Raw genomic sequence first — 15,611 nt, 5'->3', positions numbered from 1 at the left:
GCGCCTTTTGCAGCCCCAGCTCAGGGCGGATATTTTTATCCGCCTCTTCAGCCCCCACCTGCTAACAAACTAATAGGATTGCAGGAGTAAAGAGCACAGAGGAGCCGCCGCCCCCCCGTAGCATCCCTGGGTGCTAGCGGCTCAGAGGCGCAGTGAGGCGGGCGGCGCTAGGTGACCCCCCCCGCATCCCTGGCGGCTCAGAGGCGCAGTGAGGGCGCTAGGTGCCCTCCCCCCAGCATCCCTGGGCACTAGCGGCTCAGAGGCGCAGTGAGGCGGGTGGCGCTAGGTGCCCCCACCCCGGGGGGGGCGCGAGGGTGGGGGCTGTATAAGAGCAGAACCACAGGCCAGTACGTGGACACTGACCTGCTTTCTGACAGCTGCCCCAGACCGCACCGGAGGGTTCTTGGCAGGTACGTTGTGTGCCTTTGGTCTTTATTTTTTTATTTTATTTATTTGTATAGCGCTAGGAAGGACTGGCAGCTCCCTCAAAGCGCTAGCTGGTGAGCGTTACAGAGACTCGGCACTCAGGGAGGGTTTCCATTTTTTATTGACGCCCAGGTGCTTTTGCTCGGGTCAAAGGTCAGGGGTCTGCAGCGCGTGGTTCTTTCCCCCACATCTCTGCAGGTTGTAGCTGGGGGCACAGGCAGGTTATGTTTGTGGTGTCTGGCGTCTTGCTCTCTTTAAGCTTTGTGAATTAAGCAGACCCTTGAAAGCGACCCTTTTATTTCGACCAGTAGCCTCCACTGGCCAGGGACATCTTAAGGATTTTGGGGGCCTAGGGCCAATTGTATTTTAGGGCCCCTTTTTCAGAACAGCTTTGCGTTTATGATCCAGTTTCAGCTCTTTCTTGCCCTCATTGTCCAGGTCACTGGTCCAAATTCTAAATGTGTTGACATCTAATATTCATAGTAGTGATGTGTGATTTCAATACTGCAACACAGCAGTAGCTCACTAAAATTACTGCAAATAATCTCTGTGACACCCTGCATTTCCCATTTGTGAGGTCCTGCTTTCATCATAAATAACCTTTTTATGGATATTGCATACATACAACATTTTCCTGCAAAATGTCTGTGCTAGACTCTCAAACATCACCCACATTAAAAACAAGCATTTGTAATGCAACGGTCTCGCATTTCTCCGAGTTAGAGTTATTAGCAGTTGTAAACTCCCAACCGGACTTTTCTTGCCTCATTAAATGGAAAAAAACCTAGCGCGACGCGCTGCTAAAAAATGGAAATGGAAATACAAACGGTCTCAGAGTCGATGTCATGCAAAGCGCTCGACTTCTGCCAAGCGAGATCGCGCTGCAGAAAAGGGAGAAAAAGTAGTCCACGAACCGGACGGAAAACAGCGAGCCTCGTATGTTTTCAGTACTTGGCCGCTGCGCTCGAGGAGGGCTAACCACCGGAAAAGGCATGACGTATGCATGCCTTCCACTAATGAAAGACAGCAGATTTTAAAAGGCAAGCCCACAAACCAATGAAAGACACTAACGTGAAATGGGCGGGGCTCGTAAGCGCATGCTATTGCAGACTCGACCCTAAAAATAAAGAGAAACTGTATTTAAAACAATGTGTTTGAGAATCATTCAAGGTCATCAGGGCAACACTCTGCAGAACACAGATGGGTCTATCAGGGCCCCCTGCAAGGCTGGGACGTAGGGTCAGAATCCACTTTGCCCAGGCCGTAAAATGTCTCTTCCTTTGGCCAGTGCTACAGAACACAGCTCTAGCCAGCAGAGCTACGCCCAGAATTTTAGATCATTCTAGAGAACGACGGGGCTGGGCACCCCCATCACTCACTGTTCAAACCACTTCTGCAGAACAGGAAACCTCTCTGTTGTAATACAGAGGGGTCTCTATACCGTGGTGTACCAACCATTGCTATACAAGTGTGCCAGGATCCCTTGTTGATAGCATCTGCCCACCTGCTCTGAATGCAGGTTCCATACGTACATTTAGGATCTAGGACCCCTTGGTTCATTCACCTGAAGTACCACAAAAAATTTGACGATACAAATCTACTCAACATGCATGAATCTGCAGTGGGGACAGAACCACTGCTACACAAATTATTTGCATGCCCTAAGTTATTGCGTCCAACTCCTTCATTAGAGAAGGAACCACTGCTACACTAATGTACTAAGACCCTACTGACCTATACTTTACGAGCACCTACATGCTGCTAGACGCATATCTGTATTAACGATCCGTCGAACCATCATGGCAACGGAGTGTACAAAACCATATCCTGATGTGTTCAAGGATGACTGGAGAAAGCTCATAAGATACGGGCCACAATAGCATTGAAGGAAAATACTTACTGTGCTGTGCACAGGGTGTAAAGTGTCCTGGCTGCTTCATGCCGAATTGTAAAAAAATGAATACACTTTGAGAAGCCTACAAGCAGTGATCCGAGTCATCGAAATGGCTAGCACACATAGGGGGTTATTACAACTTTGGAGGAGGTGTTAATCTGTCCCAAAAGTGACGGTAAAGTGACGGATATACCACGAGCCGTATTACGAGCCCATTATATCCTATGGAACTCGTAATACGGCTGGTGGTATATCCGTCACTTTACCGTCACCTTTGGGACGGATTAACACCTCCTCCAAAGTTGTAATAACCCCCATAGTGTTTGCCCAGAAGTCTAATGGGTCTGTGTGCATGTGTGTGGTATTGGGGATCTCCACCACACCAGTATACATCTCATCGGTGGACAGATTTTGGTGTTGTTGAAAAGAGTTGTGGTCTTGCCCATGCTAGACCTCTTCTCTGCTCACCTGCACGTTATGCTGCAAGAGAAGTCTGATCATCAGCCCACGTCTTTTGTAATGTCAGAGTGACATAAACCACGTTTCCACATGCGTTATCTTGGCCCTCGGTGCGATGTACTTTCAGGATTATATTTTGCCACCGTTTACCCAGCTATATAAAACCGACTGGCGGCACAGGGACTTTCACTGAGCGCAGGACACAAGAAGCAGTTACCCTTATTCCTTTGCCTGTGGGACTATTGCTCTAACTTTCTGCCACAGTTTGAGGACAAGATACATCATGTGTGTTGACTGTAAAGTGTTAGAGATATGTTTGCAATAAATAGCGTGAAAGGGAAGTCAGTAGTATTAAAAATGACATCACTAAGGTACCATCATTAAAATGAATTGCTACCAGGCTTATATCAGTGCCGGTGATGGGAGCTGCTATAATTTAGGGCAGTCCTCATGCAAGTCGGTAGGAGAGTGTAGCAACTTCATCGAGAACAAGTACAGAGGCAGAACCTACAAATTTGGAAGTTTCAAAATATTCAGCGTGCATTGTTAGGGTATCAGTAGAATCTAGTTATCCTTGTGGGGAATGAGTCGGTGATCCCCAGTGACTATATCTGCTCTCAAGATTATTCAAACCAAGGGGTGATAGACAAAACTGCAAAATACTCTAAAATGTCCAAGTGCTGAATAGGCTCCAAGTGTTTTCAAACATGCAGGAGTATGTATCAGGTGAGTAGAACTCTGCCCTTAATTTGATAAAAATGAATTGCCAGGGCCCCGGGTATTCCGCTTCGACTGCACCACGCACGGCTCCTGCCACTGCTGCCAAATGGCAGTGCCAGCAATTCTTACGTACTACCACACTTAAACAAGTGTGACATTGTGGACTATTGCAAGTCATCCTGGACGTGCAAGTTTTATCATTTTTAATACTATGTATTGCAAAATATTGGTGCTGTGCTGAAAAAAATAGAGTGACAGTGCCACCATTTGGCGTACTCTCACAAACAAGTGCCAATGTTTAAAATTAAGTGCTGGTGCTGAGCACTGGAAAACACCAGCACAAATTAAGCATGGGTAAAACTTTATCACAGACTGTCACCGATGCCGTACTCTGGGAGGGAGTGATGAAGACAATCATTAATGTATGTGAGGGATGTGTCATATTAAGGATGATGCCTTCAGGAAACTGGAGTGGCACAGGGGATGGTAACTTCATGAAAAAGGTTGAAACTTATATAAACTGGGGGTGGCTAGGCAGGAATAATTGAGTTTTATTAGAATGTTTCTGAAGAGGTGAGCTGTGATGACTGCATGGTTAGTAGATTGTGCTGTTTGTGGTCCTATCAAGTTTGACAGGAGGAATACCTGTTTCAAGCACTGTGACATCAGCGTGACTTTAATAAATCATTCTATAAGGTCTAATATATGATGCCCATCTTTAGATAGATCAGCAGAGCATTAAATGCAAAATTGGGTGAAAAATCATTTATCACTGTGTCCAGTCCAGTCCAACGAGTACAGGCCCCTGACCATCTATGGGTCAATTGAGCCTTGGCCACTCTGGACTCTAAACTGCTTTGCCCATCATTCCTAAATTTGTCTTCATTTTGATACTCTTCCATTCATGAAAGTCTGAAATAAAAATTGTTACTGAGAAGAGATGATTTTCTGTAGGAAAGTGAATCCAGAGGAACAGGAACTTGTGATTCAGAAAGGAGTGCAACCAATATCCAAAGAGTTACAGAGGTTTTAGGAAGGGGTCAAGTGAAGTGCATCTAAAAATCCTTATATCACCCCGTCAGCAATGGGTTTGTTGAACGTTTCAGTGAAGCCGTGAACTTATCATTGGTTAAAATTGTGAACATGATAAACGTGTTGCCAGATCTGCTGTCGGGCTATCGTGCAACATCTCATGAGAGCACCAGTTTGTCTCCACATGTGCTATTTCAAGGTGGGATATCTGGGACCATGCTGCTCTTGGGATGGACAGGAAGGATGCAGGTCAAAGAGACCAAAGCAGGGGAGGTAATAGGGAGATTAGGGGGTCCCAGGACAAACACAAAGGAAGGACAGGGAACCTGGTAAGATGTGGGACTGAGAGTAGGTTGCGAGTTACCAAGCCAATGCTCGCAGCTGTGCTAAAGGACACATCCTACCCAGTGCCTAATTTGAGCCAGTGGTTTCCGGTGCTCAATGCCGGCACTTAAAACAGTCTGCCACATGGTGCCGCTGTTTGTGAAATTTGAAGATAAGCGCAATAACAGTTGTTTATTAGTTCGATATACATTATGGGGGTCATTCTGACCCTGGCGGTCTTGGACCGCCAGGGTCATGAATGACGGAAGCACCGCCAACAGGCTGGCGGTGCTTCACATGCCATTCTGACCGCGGCGTTAAAGCCGCGGTCGGCCCGCCGGGGCCGGCGGTTTTCTGCTGTTTTTGCCCCGGCTGGGAGAATCCACCAGGGCAGCGCTGCAAGCAGCGCTGCCCTGGGGATTCTGACCCCCGTACCGCCAGCCTGTTTCTGGCGGTTTTCACCGCCAAGAAGAGGCTGGCGGTAAGGGGTGTCCTGGGGCCCCTGGGGGCCCCTGCACTGCCCATGTGTAGGAAGTTGGCTCTGTATGTGCTATTTCAAAGTAAGGAATAGCATGCACAGAGTCCAAGGGTTCCCCTTAGAGGTAAAATAGTGGTAAAAAGAGATAATACTAATGCTCTATTTTGTGGTAGTGTGGTCGAGCAGTAGGCTTATCCAAGGAGTAGTGTTAAGCATTTGTTGTACATACACATAGACAATAAATGAGGTACACACACTCAGAGACAAATCCAGCCAATAGGTTTTTATATAGAAAAATATATTTTCTTAGTTTATTTTAAGAACCACAGGTTCAAATTCTACATGTAATATCTCATTCGAAAGGTATTGCAGGTAAGTACTTTAGGAACTTCAAATCATCAAAATTGCATGTATACTTTTCAAGTTATTCACAAATAGCCGTTTTAAAAGTGGACACTTAGTGCAATTTTCACAGTTCCTAGGGGAGGTAAGTATTTGTTAGGTTAACCAGGTAAGTAAGACACTTACAGGGCTTAGTTCTTGGTCCAAGGTAGCCCACCGTTGGGGGTTCAGAGCAACCCCAAAGTCACCACACCAGCAGCTCAGGGCCGGTCAGGTGCAGAGTTCAAAGTGGTGCCCAAAACACATAGGCTAGAATGGAGAGAAGGGGGTGCCCCGGTTCCGGTCTGCTTGCAGGTAAGTACCCGCGTCTTCGGAGGGCAGACCAGGGGGGTTTTGTAGGGCACCGGGGGGGACACAAGCCCACACAGAAATTTCACCCTCAGCGGCGCGGGGGCGGCCGGGTGCAGTGTAGAAACAAGCGTCGGGTTCGCAATGTTAGTCTATGAGAGATCTCGGGATCTCTTCAGCGCTGCAGGCAGGAAAGGGGGGGATTCCTCGGGGAAACCTCCACTTGGGCAAGGGAGAGGGACTCCTGGGGGTCACTTCTCCAGTGAAAGTCCGGTCCTTCAGGTCCTGGGGGCTGCGGGTGCAGGGTCTCTCCCAGGTGTCGGGACTTAGGATTCAAAGAGTCGCGGTCAGGGGAAGCCTCGGGATTCCCTCTGCAGGCGGCGCTGTGGGGGCTCAGGGGGGACAGGTTTTGGTACTCACAGTATCAGAGTAGTCCTGGGGTCCCTCCTGAGGTGTTGGATCGCCACCAGCCGAGTCGGGGTCGCCGGGTGCAGTGTTGCAAGTCTCACGCCTTTTTGCGGGGAGCTTGCAGGGTTCTTTAAAGCTGCTGGAAACAAAGTTGCAGCTTTTCTTGGAGCAGGTCCGCTGTCCTCGGGAGTTTCTTGTCTTTTCGAAGCAGGGGCAGTCCTCAGAGGATGTCGAGGTCGCTGGTCCCTTTGGAAGGCGTCGCTGGAGCAGGATCTTTGGAAGGCAGGAGACAGGCCGGTGAGTTTCTGGAGCCAAGGCAGTTGTCGTCTTCTGGTCTTCCTCTGCAGGGGTTTTCAGCTAGGCAGTCCTTCTTCTTGTAGTTGCAGGAATCTAATTTTCTAGGGTTCAGGGTAGCCCTTAAATACTAAATTTAAGGGCGTGTTTAGGTCTGGGGGGTTAGTAGCCAATGGCTACTAGCCCTGAGGGTGGGTACACCCTCTTTGTGCCTCCTCCCAAGGGGAGGGGGTCACAATCCTAACCCTATTGGGGGAATCCTCCATCTGCAAGATGGAGGATTTCTAAAAGTTAGAGTCACTTCAGCTCAGGACACCTTAGGGGTTGTCCTGACTGGCCAGTGACTCCTCCTTGTTGCTTTCTTTGTTCCCTCCAGCCTTGCCGCCAAAAGTGGGGGCCGTGGCCGGAGGGGGCGGGCAACTCCACTAAGCTGGAGTGCCCTGCTGGGCTGTGACAAAGGGGTGAGCCTTTGAGGCTCACCGCCAGGTGTCACAGCTCCTGCCTGGGGGAGGTGTTAGCATCTCCACCCAGTGCAGGCTTTGTTACTGGCCTCAGAGTGACAAAGGCACTCTCCCCATGGGGCCAGCAACATGTCTCTAGTGTGGCAGGCTGCTGGAACTAGTCAGCCTACACAGACAGTCGGTTAAGTTTCAGGGGGCACCTCTAAGGTGCCCTCTGTGGTGTATTTTACAATAAAATGTACACTGGCATCAGTGTGCATTTATTGTGCTGAGAAGTTTGATACCAAACTTCCCAGTTTTCAGTGTAGCCATTATGGTGCTGTGGAGTTCGTGTTTGACAGACTCCCAGACCATATACTCTTATGGCTACCCTGCACTTACAATGTCTAAGGTTTTGTTTAGACACTGTAGGGGTACCATGCTCATGCACTGGTACCCTCACCTATGGTATAGTGCACCCTGCCTTAGGGCTGTAAGGCCTGCTAGAGGGGTGTCTTACCTATACTGCATAGGCAGTGAGAGGCTGGCATGGCACCCTGAGGGGAGTGCCATGTCGACTTACTCATTTTGTTCTCACTAGCACACACAGGCTTGTAAGCAGTGTGTCTGTGCTGAGTGAGGGGTCTCTAGGGTGGCATAAGACATGCTGCAGCCCTTAGAGACCTTCCTTGGCATCAGGGCCCTTGGTACTAGAAGTACCAGTTACAAGGGACTTATCTGAATGCCAGGGTGTGCCAATTGTGGATACAATGGTACATTTTAGGTGAAGGAACACTGGTGCTGGGGCCTGGTTAGCAGGGTCCCAGCACACTTCTCAGTCAAGTCAGCATCAGTATCAGGCAAAAAGTGGGGGGTAACTGCAACAGGGAGCCATTTCTTTACACCATGCCACTGGCATGGGCAGTGCAGGGGCCCCCTAACAGGGCCCCGGCCAGCTTATCACTGTCTGCCTAGCAGACAGTGAAAAGCGCGACGGGTGCAACTGCACCCGTCGCACGGCCGCAACACCGCCAGCTCCATTCGGAGCCGGCTCCTGTGTTGCGGCCCTCATTCCCGCTGGCCCAGCGGGAATGTCAGAATGGGGGCCGCGGAATTTTGGCCGCATGGCGGCCAAATGGCGGTTTCCGCCTGGCGGCCGGCGGTAGCCGCCCGCCAAGGTTGGAATGACCCCCTATGTGCTGTTCAAGCCACTCTTATAGCTCTGGGGCCTGGAATAGTCTGAACTGTCACACTTGTATGAGTGAGTGTGATGGTTAGAGGAGTTGTGTTGGTACTGACACTGGCAGCGCTGGCTGGGGCAATGGGTGGTGCAAGCTGTGGAGGCCGCCTGACGAGGGCCCCAGCACTTATTATTCTACAAATTAAGCACTGATCCAACTGCACCAATCCGGTGAACACCAAACGTGTGTGGGAGGAAGCAGTGGAACTTAGGGATCAGGAAGTCTGGGAAGAGTCACAGGTGGTCCTGTGGTGCACTGAATGGGTGCTGGGGTGGAGGCCTTTGCGTGAAGAACAGGATGAAAATTACATCTCAAGGGAGGGAAAGGAATAGCCCACGACAAGCATCATTCAAAAAAAGGATCCAATCTACTCCCTTCTGGTGTGAGCGAATATGTAATGCAATAGGCTGCAGAGTCTGGGATCTTTAGTAGGGGCAGTTAGCAGACACCTTCTTCCTTCAGCATCTCCCAGGAGTGCGCCACTGAACTCAATGGAAGGTTTATATCACCAGACTGAGGCCTTCAGTTATTAACACACTTAACTTAGTTAATGTCTTTCTTTGGCAGACCACATTCTCACATGTGTAAAATCGCCCAGTTCCAATCCGAAATCCAAAAAATGAACCACAATTCGTAAAACTGCTTATAAATAATTGAGTGACCACCACAAAAGGCTGGATGCATAGCAGCTAAGATCTGGGATGCTTGATGAAGACTGCCTAGCTGATGCCCCCTGGAAAAATGTCTAGTGGAACTGTTCATACATTAGAAACACACTGGTTTGAAGTAATGTGCAGGGAACAGTTGCCCATCATTGTTTTGTCCCCCATACCTTCTGTGCCAGAAAATAAAAATCGATGCAACTAGATACAGCTGTAAACCATAATATTCTAGAGTACTTCATCTATACATCTCAGTGTTGCTCATATAATACAGAGTTGAGTGATTTATGTTAGGGTGCCGTTCAAGCATGTCAGGGTTCTGCTGGTAGAGGGGTGTGGTGTTTTATCCTTCTGCAGTCTGTCTTGGGACAAACAAAGTGTGTAATCTGGCTTCATGCATGTCCTTGTTTTTGATGCTCAGTGTGGGACTCATGATGCTTTCAGAATGTGCTGGTCTCACAGAACTGACAGGGCTGGGAAGTGGGGCAACTGCTTGTACTTCTACTGATGAGACAAATATGTATTTAGAACTCAAAAAGATTGTACTTTTGATCCCACAGCCGCAGGCCACAGGTACTTTAATAATTCATCATATTATTGATACTGCGATGGTGACAGTTTCCACGTTGTCGTTGTATGTAAAGCATGCATTGCGCCGCCAGCTTCCACACTGATGTAGTATGTAAAGCATGCGTTGTCATCCCAGCTTCCACACTGATGTAGTAGGTACAGCATGCGTTGTCATCCCAGCTTCCAAATTCCTGCAGTATGTAAAGAATTCATTGTCATCCCAGCTTCCACATTGCCACAGTATCCAAAGCATGCATTTTCATCCCAGCTTCCACATTGATGTAGTATGTAAAGCATGCATTGTCATCCCAGCTTCCACATTCCTGCAGAATGTAAAGAATGCATTGTCATCCCAGCTTCCACATTGCCATTGTAAAGCATGTGTTGCTATGCCAGCATCCACATTGCCGCAGTATGTAAAGCATGCATTGCTACGCCAGCATCCACGTTGCCGCAGTATGTAAAGCATGCATTGCCACACCAGCATCCACTTTGCCGCAGTATGTAAAGCATGCATTGCCACTCCAGCATCCACATTGCTGCAGTATGTAAAGCATGCATTTCTACGCCAACTTCCACATTGTCACAGTATGTAAAGCATGCATTGCCACAGCAGCTTCCACATTACCACACTGTGTAAAGCTTGCATTGTCATCCCAGCTTCCACACTGCTGTAGTATGTAAAACATGCATTGCCACGCCAGCTTCTACATTGCCACAGTATGTAAAGCATGTGCTGCTATACTAGCATCCACATTGCAGCAGTATGTAAAGCATGCATTGCCATGCCAACTTCCACATTGCCACAGTATGTAAAGCATGAATTGCCACAACAGCTTTCACAATACCACACTGTGTAAAGCTTGCATTGTCATCCCAGCTGCCACACTGCTGTAGTATGTAAAACATGCATTGTCATCCCAGCCTCCACATTGTCACAGTATGTAAAGCATGCATTGTCATCCCAGCTTCCACATTGTCGCAGTATGTAAAGCATGCATTGTCATCCCAGCTTCCACATTGTCACAGTATGTAAAGCATGCATTGCTATGCTAGCATCCACATTGCCACAGTATGTAAAGCATGCATTGTCATTGTAGCTTCCACATTGTCACAGTATGTAAAGCATGCATTGCTACACCAGCATCCACATTGCCACAGTATGTAAAGCATGCATTGTTATTCCAGCTTCCACATTGCTGCAGTATGTAAAGCATGCATTGTCATTCCAGCATCCATATTGCCGCAGTACGTAAAGCATACATTGCCATGCCAGCATCCACATTGCTGCAGTATGTAAAGCATGCATTGTCATCCCAGCTTCCACACTGCCGCAGTATGTAAAGCATGCATTGTCATCCCAGCTTCCACATTGCCGCAGGATGTAAAGCATGTGTTGCTATGCCAGCATCCACATTGTCGCAGTATGTAAAGCATGCATTGCCACGCCAGCTTCCACATTGCCACGGTATGTAAAGCTTGCATTGTCATCCCAGCTTCCACAGTGCTGTAGTATGTAAAACATGCATTGTCACCCCAGCTTCCACATTGCCACAGTATGTAAAGCATGTGCTGCTACACAAGCATCCACATTGCCGCAGTATGTAAACCATGCTGGCACACTAGCATCCACATTGCTGCAGTAGGTAAAGCATGCATTACTAAGCCAGCATCCACATTGCCGCAGTATGTAAAGCATGCATTATCATCCCAGCTTCCACACTGCCGCAGTATGTAAAGCATGCATTGTCATCCCAGCTTCCACATTGCCGCAGGATGTAAAGCATGCATTGCCACGCCAGCTTCCACATTGCCACGGTATGTAAAGCTTGCATTGTCATCCCAGCTTCCACAGTGCTGTAGTATGTAAAACATGCATTGTCACCCCAGCTTCCACATTGCCACAGTATGTAAAGCATGTGCTGCTACACAAGCATCCACATTGCCGCAGTATGTAAACCATGCTGGCACACTAGCATCCACATTGCTGCAGTAGGTAAAGCATGCATTACTAAGCCAGCATCCACATTGCCGCAGTATGTAAAGCATGCTTTGTCATCCCAGCTTCCACATTGGCGTAGTATGTAAAGCATGCATTTCCATGCCAGCATCCACATTGCCACAGTTTGTAAAGCATGCATTGTCATCCCAGCTTCCACATTGGCGCAGTATGTAAAGCATGCATTGTCATCCTAGCCTCCACATAGCCGCAGTATGTAAAACATGCATTTCCATGCCAGCATCCACATTGCTGCACTATGTTAAAATGCTTTGCCTCGCCAGCTTCCACATTGCCACAATATGTAAAGCATGCATTGCTACGCCAACATCCACATTGCCACAATATGTAAAGCATGCATTTCCATGCCAGCTTCCACATTGCCACAGTATGTAAAGCATGCATTGCTACGCCAACATCCACATTGCCACATTATGTAAAGCATGCATTTCCATGCCAGCTTTCACATTGCTGCAGTATGCAAAGCATGCATTGCTACGCCAACATCCACATTGCCACATTATGTAAAGCATGCATTTCCATGCCAGCTTCCACATTGCCACAGTATGTAAAGCATGTATTGCCATACCTCCTTCCACATTGCTGCAGTATGTAAAGCATGCATTGTCATCCCAGCTTCCACACTGCCACAGTATGTAAAGCATGCATTGCTATGCTAGCATCCACATTGCCACAGTATGTAGAGCATGCATTGTCATCGTAGCTTCCACATTGTCACAGTATGTAAAGCATGCATTGCTACGCCAGCATCCACATTGCCACAGTATGAAAAGCATGCTTTGTCATCCCAGCTTCCACATTGCCACAGTATGTAAAGCATGCATTGTCGTCCCAGCTTCCACATTGCCACAGTTTGTAAAGCCTGATTTGTCATCCCAGCCTCCACATTGCCGCAGTATGTAAAGCATGCATTGTTGTCCAGCTTTCACACTGCCACAGTTTGTAAAACCTGATTTGTGATCCCAGCTTCCACATTGCCACAGTATGTAGAGCATGCATTGTCATCCCAGCTTCCACACTGCCTCAGTATGTAAAGCATGCATTGTCGTCCCAGCTTTCACATTGCCACAGTTTGTAAAGCCTGATTTGTGATCCCAGCTTCCACATTGCCACAGTATGTAAAGCATGCATTGTCATCCCAGCTTCCTCATTGCCGCAGTATTTAAAGCATGCATTGCCACACCAACCACCACATTGCCACTGTATGTAAAACGTGTGCTGCCATGCAGCTTATATGCCACAGGAATAAGCTGTATTGCCACAGTACGTAAAGCATGCATTGTCATCCCAGCCTCCACATTGCCACAGTAGGTAAAGCCTGATTTGTCATCCCAGCCTCCACATTGCCACAGTATGTAAAGCCTGATTTGTCATCCCAGCTTCTACATTGCCACAGTATGTAAAGCATGCATTGGCACGCCAGCACCCACATTGCCAAAGTATGTAAAGCATGCATTGTCATCCCAGCTTCCACATTGCCGCAGTATTTAAAGCATGCATTCCCACACCAACTACCACATTGCCACAGTATATAAAACGTGTGCTGCCATGCAGCTTATATGCCACAGGAATAAGCCACATTGCCCCAGCCTGTAAAGCACAATTGCAATGCTAATAGCCCACATTACCCTAAGCATTCTATGTACCTCCACCATGCCAGTAATCAACATTGCGTAGCATAAAAAGCACCACTGCCACATTGCACCAAGCATGTGTAGCATTATCACCAGGCAAGCAGATGACATTGCCGACAGCATCAAAAGGAGCAACATCATATGAGAAATCTGTACAGATGAGGATGAAAAGTACCATTGCCATGCCAGTAGCCACATTTGCCCTGCATGTTACTGCTCTCTGTATGGATAGTAGGGTAGGACCACGGCGAGGGCCCACTTGCTGCTGCAACATACCAGGTGGGAGGGTCTCTTCACAGTGTGAGGCCAGTGTGTATGCATGTTTCACATAAAAACATTTCAATAAAAAGTTTTGTTGGTCTCAGGCCCTTTATCAATCCTAGAGGCCATTTGTTCAAAGCGATTTGTGTTTGCAAATGGGCTGTGTCACAGAATCAACCCGTTTGCCAACTCAAAAAGCCTTTTTGAAACGTACAAAGCCCTATTTGTGATTCAGTAGCCTATTACCGAATCGCATATTGGGTTTGCGATTCGGTATTAGGAAGGGGCGTGTTTAGGGTGTCCTTTCCTAATACCGAATCGCAGTAGTATGTATGAATGTTTTGCAACTTAAAAACAGTCCCAAAACATTCACATTTTATCACCTACTTTAGGTAGGTGGGTACCCATTCTCAGATGGGAATGGGTCGTCAAGGGACTTCTTCCCATTTGTGAATGTTTGTGACAACATTTTGTAAGAGTAGGCAGTGATCCCAGGGACTACTGTCTACTCTTAAAACCTGAAAAGACAAGTTTTCATGTTCCTTTTTGAAAAGCATGCCATCTTTCTCTAAGAAAAACAGGTTTCTATTGAAAAGCAATCACAGACATGGTGCTATCATCATAATTTTCTTTTAAATATAGCCTTATAGGAAAACGGGATGCATTCAAAAAGAAAAAAGAAAACTTTGAAGTTTCGTTTTTTAAGAGTAGACATTTGTGAATGGGTTATAACCTCCTTCAAGGAGTCAGTAAAATATGAATGCTTTGCAACCGTAATTCGGCTGCAAAACATTCATACATCCCATTCAGATTCGGTATTTGGGAAGGGACACCCTAAACAGAGCGAAATACCGAATCGCAATATATGTTTTGTACATACCTAAAAGCATTTCCAACTACAAAAATGCTTTGTACATGTGGCCCATAGTCCCTTCTGCTAAAGACTGCTTGCACATGGTAAAAAACAACTCACGGTCCCCAGAAGAGCCCGACGGAGCATCAGTTTCGTCCCTGCCCTCCAGCACGCACCCTGGTGTGCCTGGGAGAGGAGTTTGTGTCCCCCCCGTCCCCCTTGGATAATGCATCAGGCAGCTAAACGAGAACATCCCAGACCAGGTGATAATTCAAGGGCTCCTTATTTATTTATCTATTCAGAATTTTATAAAGTGCATGCAGGGTCCTAGAACGCCAGAGCGCTTTACAAATAACAAGACAAACATACAAAGAAGAGGGAAGAACGACATCAAACTGAAAAGACAAGGGACGGATCAGAAGCTGAGAGGTTAGAGACATTGGTGAGCTGGTGCTGCTTGAGGCACAAGTTACAACATGCCTGTAAAGGGGGAAGGGTATATGCAGGTGCCAGGGAGTCACAGCCACCGTCAGACAACTTCCGGCAGTACTTCCACAACTCAGACTTCACTCTGAAGCCTGGTGGACCAGGGTCTGGGAACATGTTAATCAGAATAAAGCCTTCAACAGTGCTTAATTTGTAAAAATAAAAAAAAATGTAAGTGCCAGGGCCCTTCTCGGGAGGCCACTGCAGTATGCACCACCTATTGCCCTTGCCAACACTACCATTGACAGCACAAACACAACTGCTAACCATGGCACTCCTACAAGTGTGACAATTCAGATGATTCCAAGCCACTGAAGCTAAAAATGGTGTGAGCGGCAGGCATTATTTATTCTTCATGTATATTGACTTATTAAACACTGTTGTGCTCATCTCAAAATCTGACAGACACCGCCACCATGTGGTGGACTGCCACCAGATGTGGTGCTGACAATTAAGTGCCTGTGCCAAGCACCGGAAACCACTGTCTCATTATTATACCCTGGTCTTCCAGTTGTTTCCTGAAAGCTGATGTGAGGGTGTGGCTGGGTGTGAGGGGGAGTGAGCTCTACATTTTTGGTGCAGAGCTTGAGAAGGGCGGCTTCTTCCTATAATGAGCCTTAAAACCATCGCTCACTCCCATCGATCATGATTACCCCAACGCTCTCTACGCCACACTTACCAAATGTTTCACACAACACCCCAGGCCATTCAGAATCCCG

The 15,611-nt window shown here is 47.5% G+C and overlaps 1 protein-coding gene across 3 annotated transcripts in view; it reads left to right on the top strand.

Annotated features, from left to right (window-relative positions):
• The first annotated feature begins 299 nt into the window (after positions 1-299).
• Positions 300-15,611, top strand: part of ARR3 (arrestin 3) — a 101,924-nt gene continuing 86,612 nt past the window's right edge. For 2 of the 3 annotated variants that reach the window (XM_069209797.1, XM_069209814.1), the window contains exon 1: positions 304-410. The gene's annotated coding sequence lies outside the window, so the exon portion shown is untranslated. Of the gene's footprint in view, positions 411-15,611 lie in introns of all 3 variants that reach the window. The other variant, XM_069209805.1, reaches the window with a different exon arrangement.

Source organism: Pleurodeles waltl, chromosome 2_1 (assembly GCF_031143425.1).
Source record: "Pleurodeles waltl isolate 20211129_DDA chromosome 2_1, aPleWal1.hap1.20221129, whole genome shotgun sequence".
Lineage (NCBI taxonomy): Eukaryota > Metazoa > Chordata > Amphibia > Caudata > Salamandridae > Pleurodeles > Pleurodeles waltl.
This window is presented reverse-complemented; position numbering and strand designations above follow the sequence as displayed.